We start from the raw sequence: 20,128 nt of genomic DNA on the forward strand, positions 1-20,128 counted from the left end.
CAGAATAAGAAACTAAGTAACAATCATTGATGCTGAATCGCTTCAGAATTAAGCTGATGGTGACAATAAACTGTACCGGATGACTGCTGTATACACAGGTATTGTATGAGGGTGCAACTGGATTAAGTCATTCTGAACTGAATTTTGCATAATTATTATTATTATTATTATTATTTTTTTTTTTTTTGGAGACGGAGTCTCGCTCTGTCGCCCAGGCTGGGGTGCAGTGGCCGGATCTCAGCTCACTGCAAGCTCCGCCTCCCAGGTTCGGGCCATTCTCCTGTCTCAGCCTCCTGAGTAGCTGGGACTACAGGCGCCCGCCACCTCGCCCGGCTAGTTTTTTGTATTTTTTAGTAGAGACGGGGTTTCACCGTGTTAGCCAGGATGGTCTCGATCTCCTGACCTAGTGATCCGCCCGTCTCGGCCTCCCAAAGTGCTGGGATTACAGGCTTGAGCCACCGCGCCCGGCCGAATTTTGCATAATTATTACCAAAATTTGGATTGAAAAGTAGGTTTACAGTTGGTATTCCTATTTAATTTTAGTTTTTGTCAAAATAATATACGCACATAATTATAAAATCAACTAAGTTCTTCAAATACTCATAAATCAAAACAGCACTCCGCCTCCACCAGTCTCATTCTCCAAAGGGAAACACATTCAGCTCTTGGTTTTTTTCTTGTTGTTTTGGGTTTTTTTGCGGTTTTTTGTTTTGTTTTGTTTTTGTTTTGAGACAGAGTTTTGCTCTTGTCGCCCAGGCTTCAATTCCTGGGCTCGAGTGATCCTCCCCTCTTGGCCTCCCAAAGTGCAGGGGATTACAGGTGTGAGCCACCACACCAGCCTTCAAGGGCAGTTCTGATGCCTAACACCCACTGATCCGGCTCAACAATATTGGATCACTTGAGGTCAGGAGTTCAAGACCAGCCTGGCCAACAGGGTGAAACCCTGTCTCTACTAAAAATACAAAAATTAGCCTGGCATGGTGGCATGTGCCTGTAATCCCAGCTATTTGGGAGGCTGAGGTACGAGAATCGCTTGAACCTGGGAGGTGGGGGCTGCAGTGAGCCGAGATTGTGCCGCTGCACTCTAACCTGGGTCACAGAGTGAAACTCTGTCTCGAAAAAAAAAAGTCGCCAATGCCTTCTGGCCTTCACAGTGGACATTGGCATATAAAGCTTACAAACACCTTCACCCTTGCAAGGAGGATGATACGGAATCTTCACATTCTACTGCATGGCACCAATTGTGCTGTTTTAACAACAATGACTGTGCAGAAATCAAGCCAGTGCTTTTTTCCTCCAAGCCTTTGGACAAAGCATGTTTTATGACAAAAATAATCCCTCTGGCTCACATGTCCTCTCAGGCTTCCCACTGCTCTCCCACACAGCCTCTCGCTCCGAGAAGCGAGTCCCCTCCCGCTAATGACAATCCTTTGGGCAGACCCAGAACTTGTTTCCAGAGACTGAAATAACATTTCCAACGGGGCGGTGCCACCAGATTTGCTGAGCTGTTTTGTGGCCCGTAGTGAGCTGATCTGTGCTGGATAAATTATCTTCCCTGGGAGTGACGGGAACTTCTTTTTGAGACAAACGAATTTGGAAATATTAGATAAGGAGGAAATAGTGATATAACTTGTTTTTTCTAGTACTGAAAGATGCCACCTCTGTACTTAACTACATAGAGTAAGAAACATTCAGGAAAGTATATATTTTTATAGCATTGAAGTTAACCATTGAAGAGGGGTATTAAGTGCTTACTATTAGGCAGTATGAGAATTTGTTTAAAGTATTAGATACCCCAAAATCCTATTCAAAAAGCCACAAATATGATTCTAAAATATGTAAACAGCGGCCGGGCGCGGTGGCTCAAGCCTGTAATCCCAGCACTTTGGGAGGCCGAGGCGGGCGGATCACAAGGTCAGGAGATCGAGACCATCCTGGCTAACACGGTGAAACCCCATCTCTACTAAAAAATACAAAAAACTAGCCAGGCGAGGTGGCGGGCGCCTGTAGTCCCAGCTACTCAGGAGGCTGAGGCAGGAGAATGGCGTAAACCCGGGAGGTGGAGCTTGCAGTGAGCTGAGATCCGGCCACTGCACCCCAGCCTGGGCGACAGAGCAAGACTCCGTCTCAAAAAAAAAAAAAAAAAAAAAATGTAAACAGCAATGCTAGTAAACAAATGAAGGTATAATGTAATTTGGCCCAAGAAACCCACACATTCAGAGCTTAGAGAAAATATATTATTTTTCCCCCCTTTCTGGCTTTTACAGCCTTATTAAAACAAAACAAAAAAAATCTGGTGACTGAGGATTCAAATTAAAAAAAAAAAAAATGAAAGAAAAAAAATTTTAATTCCAAAGCATGAACCCCTCACTGAAGCCACTGAATACTCTCATCCACACCAAAACTTCAAAAGTTAACACTGTCTCGCACAGTTTGTCCCATCCTTGAGCGGCAGAGCGACTCACCGTCTGCAGCCAGGCCTGGACGGCACCGCTGGTCCTAAGTCCCTGAGTCTTCAGGTCTCAGTCTACCCAGCCAGAGACGACCGCTGTGCGTCCTCCGTCAGACGGCAAAGCCACGACTTTGTGCCCACCTACAGAACTTCAGTTAGTCTTGGGAATCTGAAATCATTCATTTTATTTAGCAAAGTGTTTTCAGTTCCTTCAGGATTGTGCTTGCCTAAACCATCTGCTTTGAGTGAGTTGTAAGGACTCAGGTACGAAGCACCTTAAATATCCCAGGCTCAGGGGGTTTTGAACAGGCCCTGCAGGCCGGCGGAGACCCTCTCCTCTTCCCCAGACAGCAGCGCTGTGGACCTCACTGAGCTGGTGTACCCGTCATCCCCAGCCCTTCTCCGGGAAACCCCTTCTGTAAGAAACAAATTTCTCACTTCCCCAGCACCTAAGTGCCATCATTCTGTCTGATGAGATGAAAGTGGAAATATCTCCATCTTCTGGGGAAAGCTTTCATTTTCTTGGTAAAAGGAAAAACGCTGCTGCTGCGACTTCTGTGTTCCCGGCTTCAACCTTGAACTGGGGCCCGGTGCCTGAAGATGCAGGGGAGGGCTCAGACCGTGAGCAACTCCAGCTCACTGCAGTGGGTGGAATAGAACATTATCCAGCCTCTGCACCAGTCCTGGACTGCTCACCCTGACTTCTACAAGAAAAAGAAATCCCTTTTTGGTAAGTCACAGTAAGTTGGGGTTTCTGTTACTTAAAAATAGACGTATACCTGCCGGGCGCAGTGGCTCATGCCTGTAGTCCCAGCACTTTGGGAGGCCGAGGCGGGCGAATCACTTGAGGTCGGGAGTTCAAGACCAGCCTGGCCAACATGGAGAAACCCTATCTCTATTAAAAATACAAAATTAGCCAGGCGTGGTCGCACATGCCTGTAATCCCAGCTACTCGGGAGACTGAGGCAGGAGAATCGCTTGAACCCAGGAGGCAGAAGTTGCGGTGAGCCAAGATCACACCACTGCACTCTAGCCTGGGCAGCAAGAGTGAAACTCCGTCTCAAAAACAAACAAAAAACAGACCTACACCTAACGGATAGGGAATTTGGTATCTGAAAGCCAGTGGCACCAGGGAACAGACACTAATGTATGGCGTTGCCTAAGAGGAGGTCCAGTGGTGGGGCGGGGACCCAACTCCTTCAGCCTGGAAAATCAGGGTCCTACTTGGTGGTAAATGATCAGTTTCATGCTCACCTGTTGTGAGACCTAGACACTAAAGCTGTAGCGTAAAACAGTGGTTCCCAAACCTTTCTGCACCAGGGACCAATTTTGTAGAAGACCGTTTTCCACATACCAGGGTTGAGGGATGGTCTGGGGATGATTCAGGCGCATTACATTTATGGTGCACTTCATTTCTATTATTATTACATTGTAATATGCAATGAAATAATTAAACAACTCACCATAATGTAGAATCAGTGGCAGCCCTGAGCTTGTTTTCCTGCAACTAGGGCCAGCCTCCAGGAGACAGAAGGGGAGGTGGGCAGGTCACCAGGGCCAGCCTCTGGGAGAGGGAAGGTGTTAGGTTGGATGATGTGTGGAGAGAAGGCCTTTGCTGTGGCTGCTCAAGCACGCGACCAAATAGAATAGACCAGGAATTTACAACTGTGTAAGGTAATTACATTGTCCCAGAAACCAAAGGGTGCAGTGGCTCACTCCTATAATCCCAGCACCTTGGGAGACCAAGGTGGGAGGATCACTTGAGCCCAGGAGTTTGAAACCAGCCTGAGCAACATGGTGAGAGCCCATCTCTAAAAAAAAATAAAATTAACTGGGTACAGTGGCACGTGCCTGCTGTGGTCCCAGCTACGCAGGAGGTTGAGGTGGGAGGATCACCTGAGCCCCGGAGGTCGAGGCTGTAGTGAGCTATGATTGCACTGCTGCACTCCAGCCTGGCCAACAGAGTGACAGCCTATCTCAAAAACAGCAACAAAGAAGCCCTCAGGCTGGCTAACAGTAACTCCTGTCTGTTCAGGCCATGAAGCCGTCTGCAGCTCCTGAACCCATACTCAGGAACCGAATCGCAAAACCCTACGTTCTCCATCAAGCATGTCCTGCCCTGGGCCCTCCTTAGATGAGGCCGTGGAGGACCCTCCCAGAGACCGTGGAAGTCAGTGGGAAGGTCTGACACGAGGTGCCAGGCTGGCTCACCGGGGAGCTCGCTCTATCGCCAGGGCAGGGAGACGTCACTGCTCCTTTCAGCGGGATCTCGTGTGTGACTCGTTTTGTCTTCCCATCCTCTGAGTTTCTGAAGGGGGATTTTTATTGCAATGATCTATTTCCTCTTCCACCATTCCTTGTTAGATGTGTTGATGGTGGACTACTTATCTTTGGGCTATAGCTGTTGGGATCACGAGGAGCTCCCTCTGGACCCCAAGGGGACACCTGCATGTCATCTGGAGACGCAGGACTCGGGCAGTTGGATGCCATGGCTCGGGTGGTCTTGAGGGTGGTCCTCCAAGCCTTTGGCGGGGGCAGTGTGTTATCTAGAAAGAGGTGCACTGGGGCTGACCTGGGAAAAGTCCAACCCGATTCTCATTCCCAAACCCTTTCGTGTATTTAATTTTTCAGAAACATTCCAGCTGCTCGCTCTCTCAGCACCACTTTGCAGCTAATCAAGAAGACATAAGCAGACATCCACTGGGGGCGCGGAGGGCATTCTGGGAGTGCCTAGCCTTCCGGATTAAAGAGACATATGCTGCTGCCCGACTCCCAAATGCAGCGTGATGCCTGCCACTTCCGCAGCCTGGCTGCAGCCTTGGGGAAGAGGGTGCGGGAGCTACAGAGGCTGTCCTTGACATGATTCAGCCTCCAAAGCAGGATTAACTGCTGCTGCCTCCAGACCTTCCTGTTTTGTGAGAAAAACAAATCCCAATGTGTTTCAGCCTCCGTGAGTCAGATTCTCATTTACATGTAGCCGAAAGCATTTCTGAAGTGTGCAAACACACTCGAGAGATAAGATTCTAACCCATCAGCAAAAACCATCAGGTGAAGTTGATGAACCTGTTTCAGTCAACACTGGTTTCAACTTAGTGATCTTCCCAGGGGGTGAGATTTGGGGTGCACTGAGGTGGCCTCCCTATCCAAAATAATTCCAGCAGTCTTGTTATTGATACCTGAACTTCTACATGCAGAGCCACACACAATCTGTGTGGTATCTACACACACTCACACACAGCCGTTAGGAGGGGCCTGGACAGCCAGGGGTGAGGACGGCAGCACGGGAGATTGGGACAGAACGCCGGGCTGTGGTTTCACGCATTGCAGATCCTATATCCCAGAAGCCATTTCTTTTTCTTTTTCTTTCTTTGTTTTGTTTTGTTGGTTGGTTGTTTGGTTTGGTTTTTTGTTTTTCTTTTCTGAGTCAGAGTCTTGTCCTGTCACCCAGGCTGGAGTACAATGGCACGATTTCAGCTCACTGCAACCTCTGCCTCTCTGGTTCAAGTGATTCTCCAGCCTCAGCCTCCCAAGTAGCTGGGATTACAGGTGTGCACCACCATACCTGGCTAATTTTTGTATTTTTAGTAGACACAGGATTTCGCCATGTTGGCCAGGCTGGTCTTGAACTCCTGACCTCAGGTGATCTGCCTGCCTCGGCCTCTCAAAGTGTTGGAACTATAGATGTGAGCCACCATGCCCGTTACAAATCTATTTGTAACAGATTTCACTTTCAGAAAATTTCTCCATATAATCCAAATCGTTCATTTTCCAGTACAGACCTCTTTCCTCTTAGCATTCTGTTCTTGATGACTTAGAAGTGTCTTTTCTCTTTATATCATTTGCACGTCACTCCTTCCTGTCTCCGGCTTCTTCCCAGCCCTCCTCCTCCTTTGCACACAGGAAACCTCATTCTGTGGTGTGAACAGGGGGATTCCCATCTTCCTGAAACAACTTAGTCTTGAGCTGCCTGTGCCCTTCCCATCGCAGTGAATGTTGCCAGTTGGGGATGACTGGGCAGCCATGGGGAAGGTGAGCAGAGGGCAGAGGAGTCCAAGCCCCTGAGGTGGGGGTGGGAGCAGGGAGGGCTGCAGGCTCAGCTGCTGGGGCACGAGGAGGAGAGCTAGGACCTGGGGGAGTGTGTGTGTGAGAGAGTGTGTGTGTGTATGTGTGAGAGTGTGTGTGAGAGTGTGAGAGTGTGTGTGTGTGTGAGAGTGAGTGTATGTGTGAATGTGTGTGTGAGTGTGTGTGAGAGTGTGTGTGTGTGTGAGTGTGTGTGATTGTGTGAGTGTGTGAGAGTGTGTGTGTGAGAGTGTGTGTGATTGTGTGTGTGTGTGAGAGATTGTGTGTGTGTGACTGTGTGTGTGAGAGTGTGTGTGAGTGTGAGTGTGTGTGTGAGAGTGTGTGAATGTGTGTGAATGTGTGTGAGTGTGTGTGTGTGTGTGAGAGTGTGTGAGTGTGTGAGAGTGTGTGTGTGTGTGTGTGTGTGAGTGTGTGTGTGAATGTGTGTGTGTGAGTGTGTGTGTGAGAGTGTGTGTGTGAGAGAGTGTGTGTGAGAGTGTATGAGTGTGTGTGAGAGTGCGTGTGTGAGATTGTGTGTGAGTGTGTGTGTGACTGTGTGTGTGTGTGTGTGAGAGTGTGTGTGAGTGTATGAGTGTGTGTGAGAGAGTGTGTGTGTGAGATTGTGTGTGAGTGTGTGTGTGAGTGTGTGTGTGTGAGTGTGTGTGTGTGAGCGTGTGTGTGAGAGTGTGTGTGTGGTGGGTCAGTGGGGAGCGGGGGAGTCTTTTATCTTTACCACTTGTTTGCCTGATTAGCCTACTTTTCTCGGTTTCTAGGGAAAGACCAAAAAAAATTTTTCCTTTCTCTGAGACAGGGAGTACAGCACGTGGCATCAAGAGTGCAGCAGAGGGCCAGGCGCAGTGGTTTATTCACGCCTGTAAACCCAGAATTTGGGATTCTGGGGCGGGGGGGCAGATCACCTGAGGTCAGGAGTTCCAGACCAGCCTGGCCAACATGGGGAAACCTCATCTCTACTAAAACCACCAAATTAGCCAGGCGTGGTGGCACCTGCCTGTAATCCCAGCTACTCGGGAGGCTGAGGCAGGAGAATCACTTGAGCCTGGGAGGCGGAGATTGCAGTGAGCTGAGATTATGCCATTGCATTCCAGCCTGAGCAACAAGAGTGAAACTCTGTCTCAAAAAAAGAAAAAGTAACGAAAAGAAAAAAAAAAAAAAGATTGCAACACAAGCGCAGGGCACCCTGCGGATCCCTGCAGCCTCTCACCTTCAACTTCTGTGCTGCGATCCAACAATTCCCTTCCCATTTGACTGTCAGATCAGAAGGGTCTTTGCTAATTTCAGTCTAAATCAGGAGAAAGCTGACCTCGATTTAGCTGGAATGACAGTGATGACTAATTTGTACACCAGATTTAATAAAGCTAGCTCTTCCCCCATGGGGAGAGACAGATGATGTGGGTTTCTCGCATCTGCACTAACTGAGATTGCTTTCTGGCAAGGGTAGAGAAACGCTAATTCTCCACACTCCCAGGAGGGGGTTCTGCTGACAGCTCCTGGACTGTCACCTGAATTGGGGTGTGACTGGGCCAGGGATGTCCCAAGCCAACCAGCCAGGCACCTGCACAGGTGGGCTCTTGACCCTTTGAGGCCACTGTGGTCTTTGAAGGAAAGTCAGTAGGTCTGGAAACTAGAGTGGTGGGGACCCCTTCCCCGTGGGGGGCCAGGAGCTCCTGTTATAAGAGCTCCAACAGGCCTCCGTATTTTCTGTCCCTTTTACAGGCAAGAATTCAATTCTGGGTCCTGAGCAGGGGTTGTCCTGGTCAACAAGCAACTTCAGTTCCTTGGGACAGGACCCCAGACTTGCTGGTATGACGTCATTGTTTCTTTACTGGGTAAGTCTCTCTTAACCCTGGAAAAGCCTGTTTACACAGAGAAGCGTGAAACAAACTCTTATTTTTGATATTTTGGGGTTACGTTTAGGTGATCTGTACGTACTTGATATTTTAAGAAGTTGCTGTTTTAAGAGAATGTGGCATATTTTAACTTGTAATTTTAAATGCAATGAATGGACTGGCCTCTTGATTACAACTAAAAATATGTAATTGGGTAATTGGTGTAGATTTGTGATTTAAACTCAGATATTCAATGCCAGTTTATTAAGATTGTAGGCAGTATGGGAACATTTAAGAAAACCAGAGGTTCACTATAGTTAGTTGTTAAGCACTTGAGAATGCTTGTGAGTAAATTGAAGTATTTAAAAGTATAAAGTATTAATATTATAAATGCAGTTTAAAAATTTTAAGGCAGCAGGTGCAGTGGCTCATGCCTATAATCCTAGCACTTTGGGAGGCTGAGGCGGGTGGATTGCCTGAGCTCAGGAGTTCGAGACCAGCCTGGGCAACATGGTGAAACCCCGTCTCCACTAAAATACAAAAAATTAGCCAGGCATGGTGGTGCACGACTATAGTCCCAGCTACTCGGGAGGCTGAGACAGGAAAATCGCTTGGACCCAGGAGGTGGAGGTTGCAGTGAGCAGAGATCGCGCCACCGCATTCTAGCCTGGGTGACAGAGCAAGACTCTGTCTTAAAAAAAAAAAAAAAAATTCAAGGACATTTAAATAAGTAAATTTCTGAATAGGAACAGTCATCAAAGTTTTCCTTAACAATGGCGGTTCAATGTTTTCTGTATTATAAAATGAAGTTATACATGGATGGAGCTGGAGGCCATTATCCTAAGCGAACTAACACAGGAACAGAAAACCAGATACCGCATGTTCTTGCTTATCAGTGGGAGCTAAACACTGAGGACACAAGGACACAAAGGAGGGAACAACAGATACTGGGGCCTCCTTGAGGGTGGAGGGTGGGAGGAGGGTGAGGACCAGAAAGCTGCCTGTCATCCAGGCGTGGCGGCTCACACTTGTCATCCCAGCACTTTGGAAGGCTGAGGCGGGCAGACTACTTGAGCTCAGGAGTTTGAGACCAGCCTGGGCAACATACTGAAACCCCATCTCTACAAAAACTTAAAATTAGTCAGATGTGATAGTGCATGCCCGTGGCCCCAGCTATTAGGGAGGCTGAGGTGGGAGGATTGCCTGAGGTAGAGGCTGCAGTGAGCTGTGATCATGACACTGCACTCCAGCCTGGGTGACAGAGCAAGACCCTGCCTCAAATTAAAAATAATAATTACAATAATAATAAAGAAGGCTACCTATTGGGTACTATGCTTATAATTTAGGTAACAAAATAATCTCTACACCAAACCTCTGTGACATACAATTTACCTATATAACAAATCTGTACATGTATCCCTGAACCTAAAATAAAAGTTAAAAATAAATAAATGAGGCTGGGCGCGGTGGCTCAAGCCTGTAATCCCAGCACTTTGGGAGGCCGAGGTGGGCGGATCACAAGGTCAGGAGATCGAGACCATCCTGGCTAACACCGTGAAATCTCGTCTCTACTAAAAAATACAAAAAACTAGCCGGGCGTGGTGGCGGGCGCCTGTAGTCCCAGCTACTCGGGAGGCTGAGGCAGGATAATGGCGTGAACCCGGTGGGCGGAGCTTGCAGTGAGCCGAGATCGCGCCACTGCACTCCAGCCTGGGGCACAGAGCAAGACTCCGTCTCAAAAAAATAAATAAATAAAATAAATAAATAAATAAATAAATAAATAAATAAATGTAGGAGTGCAAAAGTCTTATTGAAAAAAAAAGATAAAGTTAAGAATAAATAAATAGGCTGGGCACAGGCCGGACGTAGTGGTTCACGCCTATAATCCCAGCACTTTGGGAGGCTGAGGCAGGCAGATCACCTGAGGTCAGGAGTTTGGGACCAGCCTGGCCAACATGGTGAAACCCCATCTCTACTAAAAATACAAAAATTAGCCAGGCGTGGTGGCACATGCCTGTAATCCCAGCTACTCGGGAGGCCCAGCAGGAGATTCGCTTGAACCTGGGGTGTAGAGGTTGCAGTGAGCCGAGATCGCACCACTTCACTCCAGCCTGAGCTGGAGAAAATCTGTTTTATTAAGCAGGAGAATCTATTTTGTTAAGCAGGAGAATCGCTTAAACCTGGGAGGCGGAGGTTGCAGTGAGCTGGGAGTGTGCCACTGCTCTCTAGCCTGGGCGACAGAGCCACACTTTGTCTCACAAAGAAAAAAAAAAAAGAGTCATTTGCTCCTCACATTTGGCCACTAATGAACATGGCCTACATGTTACAGGTGAGGAAACAGGTGAAGGAAGGGCGTGCCCGGAGCAGAGGCCCAGCCCCACCCCAACGGCCTGGCTCTCCTGCCTGGTTTAGTTTGGCCTCTAAAGCATCCTTATTACAGGCGAAGTGCAGCCCCACCACAGAGAATCCCTTTTCTCTCTGGAAATGCTTATGTGATTAATCTGAAGTCACCATGACTTTGATTTCCTCTGCAGAGGACAGCAGCGTGTTCCAGGAGCGCAATGCAGTAGAAAGCAACCACTTGGCCCTAGAGACCGAGACTGATTTCTGGGAAAGAGGCAGCCAGGCTCCTCCGCCTTACGCAGGTCGTGAAGACTCAGTACACTGAGATCGAAGGTCCTCAGTTCCTAGCTAAGCAAGCCTCCAAGGACTGTGACATCCCAACCTTCGGACGAGGATGGAGGCGGGAGGAGACACAGCACTGGCCAGGAGACCTGGGGTTGGGGCTCTGTCCCTGGTCTGGCTCAGCAATCAGGGCAAGTGACTACCCTGGCTGAGGCCAGCTTTGTCGGCAGTGAAATGGGTGAACGCTGCCTCTGCTTGAATCAAGAGTTTGTCAGGATGCTATGGGAAAATTATATGAAGGTTCTCTGTAACATTAAAAAAAAAAAAGGCCTGTTGCATATTTGTCAGGGGCTGGACTTTCTGAGAGCAGGCAGACAGTGAACAGCTGAGCATGCTTGAGGGCTCTGGTGTCTTCAGGGCCTCCGTCACCCGTGTGACACTGTCCTTGGCTCAGTGGGCTGTGGAGGCCCCAAGTGACGCTGTGAACAGCTGGCAAGATACTTCCCCCGACTCTGCAGCCTCCCTGCGACTTCTCGTCCCTTGTGAAGGAAGGGGTGGCTGCCTGACCTGTTGGTCCTGGGCACTGTCCTGCTCCCCTGGTTGTGGAGCTGCCAGGATGGCGGGACAATCAACACAATGCTCCCCTTCTTCTGTCGGGGACATCTCCACAGAGAAGAAAAGAGTGTCTCCCTAGAGAGAAATCCTGATGTCTGAAACTTCGGCTGAGTGGAGGAGAAAGGATAACGCATCACATTTCCCCAGAGCCAGGGCAGCATGTAGGAGTTGCGTTTCGAGGGGAGGATGATCCAGGAGAGAAAGGGTGCGCACAGCACACCAGCTGTGCTAGGGCCGGGCCAGGCGGACCATGGGGCTCTGGGGAGCCCATTGCCCCCACCAGCAGCCTGCTGCTGTGTGCGCCTCCCCCCAGGTGCTCAGCTTGGCTTTGACCTAGCAGTTGCTGGGAGGGGCTGTGCAGATGGAATTAAGGTCCCCATGAGCTGATTGCAAGATGGGAGACTGCTGGGGGCCTGAGTCCTTTAAGGCAGAGAGCTTTCTCCTGCAGGACCCGGAAGAAGACATCAGTGTTCAAAGCACGAGAAAGATCCAACCTGCCCTTGCCCCCGTGGAAAGAGGAGCCAGGTGTCATGGAACAAGGGTGGCCTCTAGGATTGACCCCGCTGACAGCCAGTGAGGAAATGGGGACCCGATTCCCACTCCACAGGAACTGAATTCTGCCAACAAGGAGGAGCTGGGAAGTGGTGTTTTCTCCAGAGGTTTCCGATGAGAACTCAGCCAGTTAGCACCTTGATCTCTGCTGGGCGAGGTCTGTGCAGAGCCACAGCCAGGCAATGTGACTTCTAACCTTCAGAATCGGGAGCTAATGAAGGGATGGGGCTTAAACCACAAAATGTGTGTGTGTGTGTGTGTGTGTGTGTATGTATGTTTTAAAGAACACTACATAGCAATAGAAAATAAACAAACATCCCCTCCATTAAACTGCACATTTATTGAAAGGTCAGTAGATGTAAATGAGCATATCTGTGTCTTCCTTCCCGAAAGCATTTTTGTTTGTTTGTTTGTTTGTTTGTTTTAGAAACACAGTCTCACTCTGTTGCCCAGGCTAGAGTGCAGTGGGGCGATCTCGACTCACTGCAACCTCCACCTCCCTGGTTCAAGTGATTCTCCTGCCCCAGCCTCCTGAGTAGCTGGGACTACAGGTGCGCACCACCACACCTGGCTAGTTTTTGTATTTTTAGTAGAAACGGGATTTCACCATGTTGGCCAGGTTGGTCTTGAACTCCTGGCCTCAGGTGATCTGCCTGCCTTGGCCTCCCAAAGTGCTGGGATTACAAACATGAGCCACCGTGCCGGCCCTGAAAGCATTTATTTTGAAGCAATTTCAAACTGAAAAACACCTCTATCCCCTTCTCCCACACTGACCAGTTGTCTATGTATTTGCTAAATAATTCTGTGTGTGTGTCACGTGCGAGTGCATATTTTTTTCTGAGCCATCTGAGCCCATTTACCCCTACAAATGAACATCAAGCCCATTTACTCCTACAAAGAAAGATATTTACTTATATAATCACATAAAAAATTCAACCTTGATGAAATGTCTATTCTATAGACCTAATCTGAAGTATGAATATGCCCATGTTACAGATGGACAAACTAAGGTAGAAAAGTTACATGCCTTACCCAAAGCCACACAGATGGTAAGTGGCAAAAGCAGGTTTCACTTTGAAATCCCGGGCTCTTTTCCTTGTGTTCCATCTGTTTCGATTGGGGTCCAGTCGGAACAAGAGAAACCACTCTGGGTGTTTCGAAGAGCAGAGATTTAATAATATAGGAAGCCCTGTAAGTGTGGGAAGCCACAGCCATTCCTCTGGGGGACTCAGAGAGGGGAATGGTGTCACCCAACAGCCCAAGAATGTGCTCAGCACCCCAGCTCTCAAAGCTTCAGGAAGGGGGAGCCCCCCTCCAGCGGCTGCTGGGCAGGAACCCAGGAGCGGCCTCCTGCACCCCGGGCTGACCTGCCGGAGCCTGGAGTCAGCAGCTTCCCATCACTGCTCGAGCGAAATGGGGGTCTGAAATCACAGCTTTGCCGTCAGCTACTGGGGGACCTGCACGAGTCACTTAGCCTCCGAAGGCCGCATTCCTCTGTAAAATGGGGCATCTGGTTTAGATGAGCTGTAAGATTCATTCCATTTCTGAAATGATTAATTCTTCGCTCATTGTGTTCTTTGACTTTGAACAACTCATGCCTCTGTTTTGCACCTCCTCTTTTTCGGTATCTCATGTAACACTCACAGCCACCCCGGGGGTAGGTGTTGTTATTGTCTCCACTTTACAGATGAGGAAACTGAGGCACAGTGAGGCCAAGGAGCTTGCATATGAAGTCACATAGCTGTGAGGGGTGGCAGCCCCCAGATTATGTCACCAATGCAGCCTAAGACGCGGCAGAAAATGCTTCAGGGATGAGGCCAGGTGTGGTGGTGGCTCATACCTGTAATCCCAGCACTTCGGGAGGCCAAGGCAGACAGATCACTTGAGCCTAAGAGTTCACGACCAGCTTGGGCAACATGGTGAAACCCCGTCTCTACCAAAATACAAAAAATTAGCTGGGCGTGATGGCACATACCTGTGGTCCCACCTATCTGGGAGGCTGAGATGGGAGGATCGCTTGAGCCCAGGAGGTTGAGGCTGCAGTGAACTGTGATCATGCCACTGCATTCCAACCTGGGCAACAGTCCTGTCTCAAAAAAAAAAAAAAAAAAAAAAAAAAGAAGAAGAAAATGCAGCAGTGACAAGAAACTCCTGGTCACTCAGCACAGGCTTTTCCTGAGGACAGAGATATGTGGTGAGAGCCTGTACAGCCCTGCCTGTAGAACAAGAGCTGTTCCATCTCAGCTTCATCTAGAAAGGCGATGTTTCCTACAGATTTTCGTTTTAAGTGTGGAGCAGAGGACCATGCTGTATAAACAGCAAATCAGAAAAATTAAGCATACTGTTTTAGTGAAAGAAAACAGATTTTCGCGTGTCTCTCTGTTGCCCAGGCTGGAGTGCAATGGCATGATCATGACTCACTGCAGCCTCAACCTCCCAGGCTCAAGCCATCCTCCCTCCTCAGTCTTCCGAGTGGCTGGGATTCCAGGCGTGCACTGCCACCACACCCAGCTAATTTTTAACATTTTCTGGTAGAGATGGAATCTTGCTATATTGCCCAGGCTGTCTTGAACTCCTGGCCTCAAGTGATCCTCCTGCCTTGGCCTCCCAAAGTGCTGGAATTACAGGCATGAGCCACTGTACCTGGCCAATCTGAGAATGCATCCTCGTGGTTAAATGACTTATGACTTTATCCTTCACTCAGATTCCCTAAATGTCAGATAACCACAGCACAATTATCAAAATGTGAGAATTCATAACTCTCTAATAATAAGTTAAAAATAATTAACTTACATGTCATCAACTGTGCTATGAATATCCTTTTGGGGGTTCAGGATCAGTCCAGGGGTCCCCCAGTGCGGTTGTTGGTCATCATGTCTCTTCAGTCTCCTTGAATGTGGAACGCTTCCTCCACCCCGCTTTGTCTTTCGTGATTTGGACATTTCTGAGGACGTCCTGGCTGGGTATTTTGTTGCACATCCCTTATTTTAGGTGTCTCGTGTTGCCTTGTGATTAGAGTCAGGGTATGCATTTTTGGCAGGAATACCACAGATGTGACTCGGTATCCTTTTCTATGAACTGCGTCGGGAAGGACGTGACGTTGATTCCGCCCATTCCTGGTGAGGTCTGCCAGATTTCTCCCCTATAAAGTTACCATTTTCCCCTTTGTAATGGATAATTATCTGGTGGGGAGATGCTTTGAGTCTGTCCATATCCTGTTTCTCATGATATTTTGCCCACTAATTTTAACATCCACTGATGATTCTTCCCTGAAACAAGTACACTGTGGCATTTGCCAAATGGTGATTTTGCTAGTTCCATGATTCCTCCTACATGTATTGGTTGGAATTTTACTGTAAGGAAAAGTTTTCTCTCTTCCCTCATTCATTCATTCATCTATTTACTTAAATCAGTATGGGCTTAAGATTCTTCTTTAATTCCATGGGTCACAATCTGTCTACTACCATAATTTATCTTGTTCTTCAGATTGTCCCAGAAGAGCCCCCTCAGGTCAGCCCTGGTGTCTTTGGGACACGTCCCCATCATTTTGGGGCACCACAGATGCTCCCGGCTCATCTTGTGCTTTCCCGCCCTAACCCTCTAACCCTCTGAGGTCTCCTGGTTCCTTTAATTGCAGGATGGTATTCAGAATACCAAGACCTGGGAGGTAGATGCACTCATTTACTTTTTTTTTTTTTTTTTTTTTTGAGACAGCGTCTTGCTCTGTTGCCCAGGCTGGAGTGCAGTGGTGCAATCTTGGCTCACTGCAAGCTCCGCCTCCCGGGTTCATGCCATTCTCCTGCCTCAGCCTCCCAAGTAGCTGGGACTACAGGCGCCCGCCACTGCACCTGGCTAATTTTTTGTAATTTTAGTAGAGACGGGGTTTCACCGTGTTAGCCAGGATGGTCTCCATCTCCTGACCTCGTGATCCACCCGTCTCGGCCTTCCAAAGTGCTGGGATTACAGGCGTGAGCCACTGCGCCCGGCCACTTTCTTTTTTTCTTCTCTCTTTCTTGTTTGCTTGCTTTCTTGCTTTCTTGCTTCTTTTGAGACAGAGTCCTGCTCTGTTGCCCAGGCTGGAGGGCAATGGTGTAATCTCGGCTCACTGTAGTCTCTGCCTCCTGGGTTCAAGTGATTCTCATGCCTCAGCCTGCTGAGTAGCTGGGATTACAGACGTGTGCCACCACGTCCAGCTAATTTTTGTATTTTTAGTAGAGACAGGGTTTTACCATGTTGGCCAGGCTGGTCTCAAACTCCCGACTTCAGGCGATCCACCTGCCTCAGCTTCCCAGAGGGCTGGGATTACAGGTGTGAGCCACTGCGCCCGGCTTCATTTACTTACTTTCCATGTTCATGGTTCTCTCTGATGCTGTGGATCATGAATCCTTTCACAGTCATATGCATGTGCGTGCACACGCACACAGGAATGGTCTAGGAACCCATGCCCAGCAGGTGGGGTTTCTCTCAGCAGCAGTGCTCACCCAGGCGCCCCCTCCTCCTCACTCCTCTTGGAGACCACAGCTTCCTATTCACTACCCTGGGGCAGTTAAAGCAGCCCCGCCCTGCTCCCAGCTAAACAATAATGATGATAATGGCAATGATCATAATGATGAAGATAATGTTAATATAATAATGATTATAATAATAATACTGACGATAATAACAACAGAAGCACCCATTTATTAAGCTCTCCTTGTGCTGCGTGAACAAAACACTGAGGCTCAAAGAGCATTTTTCACACAGCATAGGAAGGGAGCCAGCAGGGACTCAGACCCATCCCAGAACCCCCAGCCTTCTGGCAAACTCCAGGGAGATGGGAAGCTTGAGGCGGGGGAGCCACACCACGCGTGGGCCGTGGCGTGGGGACAGCCAGGCAGTGGGAACGGCTCTGGACTCTCACATCGGGGATGTGGCAGAGGCCTGGGGGTGGGCTCTGGACTCTCACGTCGGGGATGTGGCACAGGCCTCAGGTGGGCGTGGACAGGACAGGCATCGGCCTCAAGTACTCCGCGGACCTAGCTGGCCCTGCCCCCGGCATTCCTTCACACACATTCTTTTTTGCCAGCGGCCCAGCCCGCATCAAAGGATCCCAGCATGCTTCCCAAAGCCTGGAATTCCTTTGCTGGGAATGGGAGACAAAGCCGTACACTCTATCATCAGAGAAGAAAGGCCCAAAATGCAAACACACGGCCAGAGAGGCTGTTGCAGGCAGGAGTTTCTGAGTAGAGAGTGTCAGATCCCCTCCTACTGAGTGTCGCCCTCCCTTCCGAGACAGCATGGGAGCCGTCAGCCTACGAACTGCAGAGAACTCTAGGAAGGAGCCCTTTTCTTCCTGCAATGAGGACAACCAGAAGCTGTGGCCACGGCACCTGCGGTCCCCGGAGCCTGGGCACTGACGTGAGGGAGGAAGGCGGCACCTCCCTTTCCCCCTGCCCTGGCCACAGGAACCTCAGGATTGAGAGCTCATCTGCAGGTAGGTCTGCCCAGGGAGGGGTCCTTGTGTAATGGGTCTGAAGCCCCTGGGGCCCTGGGGTCCCTACCCTAGGTCACCTGCAGGCATAAGTCGCTCCTTTCTCTTCAGCTCTCAGGTGTGGTCAAGAAGTAGTGGACTGAACTAAGCAGCATAGTGGTCAGCATCACCTGGGACTCCGCCTAGAATGCTGGAAATGGGCATTCTTGCCCCCCACGCCCACGAGACTCACTGAGTTAGAAACTTGGGGTAAGGGCTGGCAGTCGGTGTGCCCAACCCTCCAGGTGAGTGGTTCCGATATCTGTTCAGGCTTGAGAACCTTTGTGCTCAGGACCTCTGGTTACCAAATCATGCCACTTACAGTGACCATTCTCAAATGATGACAGAAGGAAGAAGGATGAGGAATACTTGAGCCTGGCCGGGCAATCCTTGGTTTCCTCACGAACCCTTGAGATCGGGTTAGATTTTGAACACCACTGGGACGTGCTAAGAGCTTCTCTGGAGCAGAGCAGTGCTCACATCAATAGTCCAGCAGACTGAGCACGGAGATGTCAGCAGACACACTTGAAAGTTTGGTGAGTAATAATGAAAGTACTCAGTTCTGGGACTCATACTATATTGTTGACAGGTCTGGGAATAGAGTCTCAACTTAAAATTACTTCAGATCTTTTCTCCAGGTCTGAAAACCAGAGGGACCGTGCCCACAATCCCTGCCGTTTCCCCAAGCAGCATGGCTGTGGCGAGTTTGTTGTTCAACCCCGGATGGCTCAGCAAATCCAACGCCCTCTGCCTTGTACTATCGCCGCACGGATCTGCAGAGGCAGCCGTTCCTGCCCGGTGGCTTCGCCTTCTGCGAAGGACAACACAGAACCACTCTTTGAATTATTTGACATTGATATCCATCATAATTGGCTGACTCTGGTTGGTGGTGAGAGAACAAATGTTTCCAGGGATTATTAAACAACCACAAAAATCTGAGAGCACGGTTATCTGAACGTGGAACAGAAACTAGACAGTAACGAGTTCCAATGTTCTTTTTTTTTTTTTTTTTCTACACAGGATTCAAACGAACTCAGAGCAGTGAGATCAGAATACATCAGTCTGACCTGTTTTTACTCACAACACTTCTGACACCAAGTGCGTGGGTTTTTTTCACACCGACAACCAGTTCCCCAACTCTCCAGACACCAACTGGGTGGCCTACGATTCCATTCAAATGTGACACTAACTCCACAGGCTCCGAGGCTCGGTCCCTCAGGACTGCCCTGAGTTCAGACACCAGCCTCCTGGCTCCAGCCCAGAGTACCCATATTTCTGTCCAACTTGGCTACAAAGTAGGGGGTTTCCTACACTCACCCCTCCATCCCCCCAGTTTCACATTCAGTAACTTGCTAGAACAGCTCACAGAACTCAGGAAGGCACTTTACTGGTACTGGTTCATTATTAATATAAAGCAGTGGACTCAGAAGAGTCAGACGGAAAAGATGCTTAGCATGAGGTGAGGGGGGTGAGGGCCAAGGGGCTCCCCCATCTTCTCCAGCCTGCCACCCTCCCAACACACCTCCATGTGTTCACCAACCCAGAAATTCTCCCCATTCTCTCTTTTTTTTCCTTTCTTTTTGAGTCGGAGTCTCACTCTGTCACCCAGGATGGAGTGCAGTGGCATGGTCTTGGCTCACTGCAACCTCTGCTTCCTGGGTTCAAGCGATAATCCTGCCTCAGCCTCCTGAGCAGCTGGGATTACAAGGGTCTGCCACCATGTCTGGCTAATTTTTGTACCTTTAGTAGAGACGGGGTTTCACCATGTTGACCAGGCTGGTCTCAAATTCCTGACCTCCAGTGATCCACCCACCTTGGCCTCCCAGTGCTGGGATTACAGGTGTGAGCCACAGTGCCTGGCTCACATTCTGTCATTTGGGTTTTTTTTGTTGTTGTTTATTTTTTTGAGGATTCATTACATAGGCATGATTGATTAATCACTGGCCATTGGTGATGAACTCAATCTCCAGCCCCTCTCCCCTCCCCAAAGGTCAGAGATCTGAGCTGAAAGTTCTGACTAATTCCAGCTCCCAGCCCCTATCCTGAAGCTGCCCAGTCCTCCCATTGACATCCAAAAAACACTCATCCTTCTGGAGATCCCAAGGGTTTTAGAAGCTCTGGACCAGAAAACAGGATCAAAGACCAAGTATCCAGCCACAGCACCATCCACCTCTGAGGGCATGTGCTCTGGCCTTACTACGACAGCGGTGGTGGTGAGTCTGATACAGGCAGGATGACGCATGCTTTATCTGGAACCCCTGGCCTTGGACAAAATTTGCCTTCTGTAGCAGGTAAGTCCATGGAGCTAAGTCCAGGTCCACCTGCCATTGCAATTATGGCAGAGAATATTATAGAGGGAGCTGACGATTATGCCTAACTTTGGATTTGGGGTACCCTTCTGTTCCCCCCCTTCCTGCTCCGCTGACACTCACACCTGCAAAGGCAGTGGCACAGAAGCTGAAGTCAGGG

At 49.2% G+C, this 20,128-nt stretch overlaps 2 long non-coding RNA genes across 3 annotated transcripts; both read left to right on the forward strand.

Annotated features, from left to right (window-relative positions):
* Window positions 1–6,346: 6,346 nt before the first annotated feature.
* Window positions 6,347–11,318, forward strand: LOC102124672 (uncharacterized). 2 transcript variants are annotated; one of them, XR_001493387.4, is made up of 3 exons: window positions 6,347–6,481; window positions 8,246–8,358; window positions 10,893–11,318. It is a non-coding gene; the product is annotated as an uncharacterized lncRNA (long non-coding RNA). The 2 variants fall into 2 exon arrangements; XR_012417444.1 differs by lacking the exon at window positions 6,347–6,481 and adding an exon at window positions 7,947–8,092.
* A 4,014-nt stretch (window positions 11,319–15,332) lies between these two features.
* LOC123575513 (uncharacterized) lies at window positions 15,333–18,595 on the forward strand. The gene is made up of 4 exons (XR_006700776.3): window positions 15,333–17,623; window positions 17,732–17,904; window positions 18,007–18,195; window positions 18,298–18,595. It is a non-coding gene; the product is annotated as an uncharacterized lncRNA (long non-coding RNA).
* Window positions 18,596–20,128: the final 1,533 nt, after the last annotated feature.

This window comes from Macaca fascicularis, chromosome 9, assembly GCF_037993035.2.
Source record: "Macaca fascicularis isolate 582-1 chromosome 9, T2T-MFA8v1.1".
Classification (NCBI taxonomy): domain Eukaryota; kingdom Metazoa; phylum Chordata; class Mammalia; order Primates; family Cercopithecidae; genus Macaca; species Macaca fascicularis.